Here is a 7,742-nt window from a genome sequence, read left to right as displayed (position 1 = left end):
ACAGTAAAAATTGTGGGGGTGTTTCCCCCTATTTTCTAAAATAACGCAAATTTTCTCAGGCTCGTAACTTTTGATGGGTAAGACTAAACTTGATTAAACTTATATATTTAAAATCAGCATTAAAATTCGATTCTTTTGATGTAGCTATTGGTATCAAAATTCCATTTTTTTAGAGTTTTGGTTACTATTGAGGCGGGTCGCTCCTTACTACAGTTCGTTGCCACGAACTGTTTGATGTGCCTGCCGAGACATTTGAAATGTTAGAACTGTCAATCTCTTGCTGCTTCTTTTGTTGTTTCGTCATTCCAAATGAACCTCTTCGATAAATTTAGAATAAATAATAAAAACAATACGCTCACTTAGAAAGCTCCTCTTTTACCCACATGGAGGGGAACATGCAATTTGCTTAATAGGGCTCTAATTGAGCTACTGCCAGCAACTAATACCCTGGAAGCCTCAACTTAGCACCTTTAGCCTTTCCAGGGATTTTGCAGATTCGCCCTTTGGATAAGCTAGATGCACATAGTGTCTTTCGGCTTACTTCAGTATCCCCCTGTACATTTTTCTGAAAAATTCCACTATATTACACCAGTCTCCCCCCTCCCCTTTCCATTTTAAAATATATGGGTACTTAGCATTATACGAGAAACACTCGAGAAGTGAAGCTTGGTTAATGCTAATGAAATATACCCAAGTAAGATAAAAAATAATAATTTAGAAACAAATTTGGGATATATATATATTCCAATTAGGAGGGGGAGAGAGGTAAAGCATAGCATATATTAAATACGTAACCTAAACAAACCTATTCTAAACTAACCTAACAAAACCAAAGTGCCGACTAAATATTTAATTAAAATATAGCTATCCATAGTCAGACACCATATTCTATCGCTATTCATTGCCAACTAACCGGGATGAAAACCGGGTAATGTCTTGAATATCTCTTGTATCAAACAGTTCTTGGTAACAAACTGTAGTAAGGAGCGACCCAGCTCAATAGTAACCGAAACTCTAAAAAATGGAATTTTGATACCAATAATTACATCAAAAGAATCTCATTTTAATGCTGATTTTAAATATATAAGTTTCATCAAGATCAGTTATGCCTAAAGTTACGAGCCTGAGAAAATTTGCCTCATTTAAGAAAATAGGGGGAAACACCCCCTAAAAGTCATACAGTCTTAACAAAAATCACACCATCAGAGTCAGTGTATCAGAGAACTTTATTGTAGAATTTTCAAGCTCCTATCTACAAAAATGTGGAACTTCGCCTTTTTTGCCAGAAGACAGATCACGGATGCGTGTTTTTTTTTTTTTTTTTTTTGTTTTTTTTTTTTTTTTTTTTTTCCCAGGGGTGATCTTATTGACTGAGTAGTCCTAGAATGTCGCGAAAGGAATAATTCTAACAGAAATTAAAAGTTCTAGTGGCCTTTTTAAGTGACCAAAGAAATTGGAGGGTACCTCGGCCCCCTCCCGAACTCATTTTTTCCCAATAGTCACTGGATCAAAATTCTGAGATAACCATTTTATTCACCATAGTCGAAAAACCTATTAACTATGTCTTTAGGGACGACTTACTCCCCTGCAGTCCCCATGGGAGGGGCTGCAAGTTACAAACTTTGACCTGCGTTTACATATAGTAATGATTACTGGGATGTGTACAGACTTCCTAATGATTACAGGGGATTTTTTTTGTTTGGGGGGGAGAGTTGAGGGGGGGGTTTATGTGGGAGGATATTTTCATGGAGAAACTTCTCATGGGGGAAGAGAATTTCAATGAAGGGGACGCAGGATTTTTTAGCATTATTCGAAAAAATAAGGAACAAAATATGAAAATTTTTTTCTACTGAAAGTAAGGAGCAACATTAAAACTTAAAACGAACAAAAATTATGACGCATATGAGGCGTTTACCTCCTCGTTGTACCTCACTCTTTACGCTAAAGTATTTTTAGTAATTTAAACTATTTATTCTACGACCTATGTGATTCAGAGGTCATTCTTAAGGAATTGGGACAATATTTCAGCTTTAATGTAAAGAGCGAGGTATCAGCGACGGTTGAACCCCATCATTAAGGCAATAAAAGCATACGAATATAGAAGTTCGTTACGTAAGTTAATTCGTAAGTTACGTATATTTTTTACCAATGAAAACGTTTGTAAAAAATTAAAAGTTCTAGCTGCTTTTTTAAGTAATCCTAAAATTGGAGGGCAACTAGGCCTCCTCCCTCGTTCCTATTTCTCAAATCTTCCGATTATTTGCAATTAATTAATATGCAAATTTCGTTTTAATTATTTATGTGCGGAGGGCCAAGATCAAAACATACATTAATTCTAAAACGTCCAGAAATTGAATAAAAAAAGTTTTTTTTAATGAAAGTAAGGAGCAACATTAAAACTTAAAACGATTAGAAATTACTCCGTATATGAAAGGGGCTTTTCCTCCTCAACACCCCGCTCTTTACGCTAAAGTTTCTTACTGTTTTAAAAATAGAGTTAAGAGAAAGAGTCAAACTTTAGCGTAAAGAGCGGGGCGTTGAGGAGGAAAAGCCCCTCTCATATACGGAGTAATTACTGTTTGTTTTAAGTTTTAATGTTGCTCCTTACTTTCATTTAAAAAACTAGTTTTTTTATTTAATAATACTTAAGTACCAATATATGCTAGAACAACTCCCGTTTCATATTATTTACGGCTCTTGTCTGACGGGCCTGGGGGCATCATGTCATCCCTGGGGGCATTGTATCGTTCCTTTTGACTATCTTGAACAAAATTGTCTGTATCAAAATGTTGATCACATGTCTTTAGAAATTACTCTGGGATTAGATAGGAGAAGGGGTGACGGAAGGTGTCTGGCAGCTCTCCAATCACTTTTAGCTTTAAAAAAAAACAATATAACCTTCTATTTCCAATTGACTGTACCCCCTTCGAAGTTTCTACGTTCACTCCTTGCATAAAAAGTTGCTCTGAGCAAAATAAAACTAATGATATCATGCATTGAACATTTATGGCTCTTTACTAGGCAATTCGAGAGCGTTGCCTCTAATATAATCCTTACCTCACCGTAGCTCATGCAATCAAAGCCACTTACCTGCAGAGAAAAGGGGAGAGGTTCGTCGCTACATTTTTTTAATGTTAAATACAGTATTTTCATCTTCCCCTCAAATTTTTGAGTTCCTCTCTCTTTTGCTCCAGTTTTTTTTATAGCTATTTGGATCTTCCATCTTTTCTAATGCAATATTGTTCGTTTCTAATATTTTGGGAATTAACTGTAAATTTTAATTTCAGTATTCTGATTTTTTTTTTCAAGTGACAAGTGACTTTTCAAGGGCCATGGGTATCAATATCCAATGTAATTTATAGCCTGTGTCCTAGGCCATGTCTAGGGAAAGATACGGGTTTCGAACCCTTACCTCTGGAAATGAGAGAATTATAGAAAAATTCAACTTTTGGTTCTATTTAAATTGCCGAAAACATATTTTCTATTGTCAGACCCCCCCCCCCCCCACCCCACTCTCGGAGTAGGTTACACTCTCTAAATCAAAATCCTGTATTTAAATCTTGTCCTTTTTTGAAGGTGTATATTCAAACACTGAATACAAAGGGAGTAACAGTTAAAATGTGCCACGGAATTCATTTCTTTTTTCATGAAGAAAATTGGCAATTTTAGCATAAATACTGATGTCAATCTTGTGAATTGAAAAACCTCAAATGTGACTCTGGTGAAATAAGAAGGGGCTAGGAGGGGCTCATTCTTCTATAATTTAAACTCTAAATAGGCTGCATAATAGTGGCTTCAATTCACTGATATGTAAGGGGGGGGGTATATTTTACTTTTTTAGTAAAGTTTTATTTTTTCAGTAAAAAAATGGCACTTTTCAATAAAAATGCCTCAAAAGGTATTTTTTTTCAATCTTGGGGAGGAAAAAAAAACTAGGTGGCAAATTTATCATCACCCCTTTCAACGGATGTCCCTTTTGCATAAGCTCTAAATATAAAGTTGTTGAAATCGTTAGCATTCCAAAGAGCTATTTCTGCTTCTTCTATATCTTGGTTAATAGGATTCACTGACCTTACTGAATCTTCTCGTGTCATGGCTTCGTCTAACTGCAAGTTTTGGATGCGGTAGAGGCTTCCGAAATAACGTTTTAGCTTATTTTTTTTAATACTCTGGAGTGAGGATAAGGAAGAAAAGAGTAACGTTAAATCTACCGTTTATATTTCAAGACTCTGAGCTTAAGCGTATTTTTTGTAATGTTTAGTGAACGTTTTAAAACTATATTTGTGCATGTATCGACGCCATGTTTAGTTAAAAAAAATTATATAGGGTAGGCTATAGTTGGTTTTCTTGAAATGATAAGATTTTTATATTTCAGTTTTTTAAGTGGCTAAAAATCAACAGCGTGTTGGACTTTGGACTCCCCTCAAAATACCGCTTTAGCTTTTCCTCTCTTTTTTTGGTAACCCCGAGTGATGACAGGGACGAAAAAAATAACGTCAAATCTCCCAATGTCTACATTATTAAGTCAGTAGTTGAAAACTAAGTGCATAGACAAGGGACATACTCAGCGGAGGGATCTTAGGGGCCTGCAGTCCCTCGAAATCTTAAATTTCCAAAATTTCCTGGCACTTTTCATTTAAATTATCAAATGAAATTATTTTCTCGTTTCCCCCATGAACAAAATAGTGTAGTAAATGTAAATAGGCCAAAGATGGCCTGTAGATTATCTTTTGTCATATATATTTTGTTTTAAATAATGATCTGCTGCTCTTATATTTAAACTACCTCTAGATTATTATTCTTTAATCGTTTGAATGTTTAGTGGGTTTCACTAAGTTGCCACTGGAAGTCTGTCAGATTTTATTCCATTCACTTTGACTAATCAAAAGGATTAAGGTTAAAAGCATAGGCCCTATCTTGTCATATTTAAGTATTCCACATTGTAATATTGGGATACCCCACATTATAAAGTTATATTTTTTAACATTACCAATGTTTTTTTTTAAGTTGCTTGATCTCATATTTTTCGATGTTAGTAGTGCCAACTAACCCTGTGATACCATATCCTGTGACCCTGTGATAGTGAATTCATACTCTGGTTGGCAATACGGGGCCCAGGGAAAGATCCCTGCTGCCGCAAGGCTGGCTGGCAGACTTGCTACGTTCCCCCGTAAAAAAGACTCAGCAATTGAAAACGTCGTATCTACACCCTATGCACCAGCTTTGTGTCTTGAGGATCTTTACCCTTCTTTTTACCTGGTACCCAGCACCCAGCTGAGACAAAAAGTAAAACTACTTATAAAGGAGACCCCAGAAGCAGAAATGGTACTACTGAGTATGCTAAGTTGCTATCAGTATTTAAAAAAAAAGAAGAAAATACAGCTTTGTGATTCTGCTAAGCAATGCTAGATGGCGTTGTTTTTTTTTTGCAGAAGACATGCTTTATCTTATCATGTTCATTATTTTCTTATTTATCTTTATAGGGTGTTGTTGTAATTTGCTTGATATTTATTCTTATTAGTCACCTTCTTGTTTGCCTTTGGCCCTCGGTTCTCGGACGTCCTAACGTTTCGACAATTTCAGTTTTAAGAAATTAGTGAAGGTTGGGTTAGCCGTGGCAACACTGTCCAACTAGCAGTTCTGTATCGTGTTTGTAGAAACCCTAGTTTCAGCCACTGTCGACTTCATGCTCCTGATGTACTAAACTTTTGTTTCTTTTGCCTGAAAGTTTAGTTTTCCAGAAGTGCAATATCTTTTCTGAGCTCATTCAGTATTCATTTAACTTAAGTTTCTTAATCAATTTTTATTATCTATATACTCAGTAATATGTTGTAATCTCCAACTTGTTTTTTATTCCTTTGTTGACACTGGTAATTTGTAAGAGATTAGAGGTGTCACCATAGGTTAACCTTGGGACACTGCATTATTTTGTCAGATTTTATATGGTTCTTCTTTAGATTCAGGTTCTTCTTCAGACTACTTTTATTAAGAACCCTAATGGTTTTACTCTTATATTTATGATTTTACTCTCATTATCTTATGATTTTACTCTTTATGGAAAAAAGTGGCAGCACCCTAGATAACCCTTCCTTGTTACTATAATTACTATATGACAATCATGAGAGCCATTTGCATACTGGTGTTGTTAATTTAGCAAAGGCTAATGGTGTCCATATATTAACATTGTCCCCATACTCCACTAATAAACTTCAACCATTAGATGTGGCACTTTATAAACTTCTCCAGACAATTCATGCTGCCGTAGTGGATTCAGAGATGAGTCTGAACCCTGGTAAAACTTTCAATATTTATAATATTGCTGCTTGTATTGGATCTGCATATGCTTGAGCCATGACTCAAACTTACAAATTATCAGCATTTCGATCAACTGGAATATGTCCTTTTGACCGCCATATTTTTACAGGTGAAGGCTTTCTGCCATCATCTCTTACATATCGTCCTGCACCTCATTGTTCTTCCACCAATAATGACACAGCTTTGCCTTCAACGTCTGCACAGTTTTCCAACCATGCTTCTACTGGATATGTCATTACTCCACCCGTAACATCTTCCCGTCGTTTCAGGAAGTAATTCCAACACTCCTTTAATTGCTCCTATAACTCCAGGTAACGAAGTTACCAGTTGTGCAAGTGGTAGCGCTTACCACAGTCCTGAAGAAGTATTTGGTTATCCAAAAGCAGGGCCATAAAAAGATCAATCGAAAAGGGCAAGAAAAGGGTTGCAGCCTCATAGCTACTGACACCCCTGAAAAAATTAGACTGGAAGAAAATGTAGATAAGAGACTATTAAGGAGTGTTAAGAAGAATGGGACAAACTGTACTGAGCCAGAAAAAAGGTCAGAAAAGATGGTAGGTTCAAAAATGTTGAACTTTCAAAAATGTTCAAAAATCTTAGATTGACAGCAACGAAGACTCAGATGACCCATTTTTTCCATATTGATGCTGGTTAATTAGTGCATGTTGTCTTTTGTTAGTTTGAATTTTGTTTTTCTTCGCTGTTTATCGTATTTGTTTTTGTTTATTTATAATACTCCGTACTTTGCGTTTTTTATACTTTTCGGGTAATAAAGTTAATTCATTCATTCATTCATTGCCTGATAAAATAAATGATTAACAGAGTTTTTCTGATCGCGAATCAGATGAAAGTTATCAATGATTTTTCAACAAATGCCCAGAATCTCTAATCTGGGACATTCGTCCTCCGCTGATTCAGTGTGAAAAACACCACCTTCTTTTACATCGGTAACATAGTTGAAAGACTCAGTGGTAAAGAAGATGGTGACTATGAAGCTTCCTGCTTGAGGAAATCTCTAACATGAGGGAAAATCTATTTATCCTTCTGTGCCTGATATAGAAATGGTGAAATATAACGAAATAATTCCTTTTCTCCCTTCTCTAACTGTTACCAAGGGAGGAACTTCCAGGCAAAAAAACCTTTTGTCTTTTAATTTCAAGGTTAGAGATGACATTCGTTGAGTGCAAAACAACTTCTTGCTATCTATGTATTTAGAATTTAGTATGCATTTTCAATAAATTTGTTTAAAACAAGAGATTGGTTATAATTTATACAATGTCCCAATCTGGGCTTATAGCCTGCCCAGGTTGGGACACTATTTGATTTTTTTTTAAATGTTGATTCACTGAAAAAAACTTCTCATTCTGAAGAATGAAAGTATGTGCCAGTACAATTATGTTGAGCTAAAGATATTAAGAAAAGTTTAA

This window comes from Artemia franciscana, chromosome 16, assembly GCF_032884065.1.
Source record: "Artemia franciscana chromosome 16, ASM3288406v1, whole genome shotgun sequence".
NCBI lineage: Eukaryota > Metazoa > Arthropoda > Branchiopoda > Anostraca > Artemiidae > Artemia > Artemia franciscana.
This window is presented reverse-complemented; position numbering follows the sequence as displayed.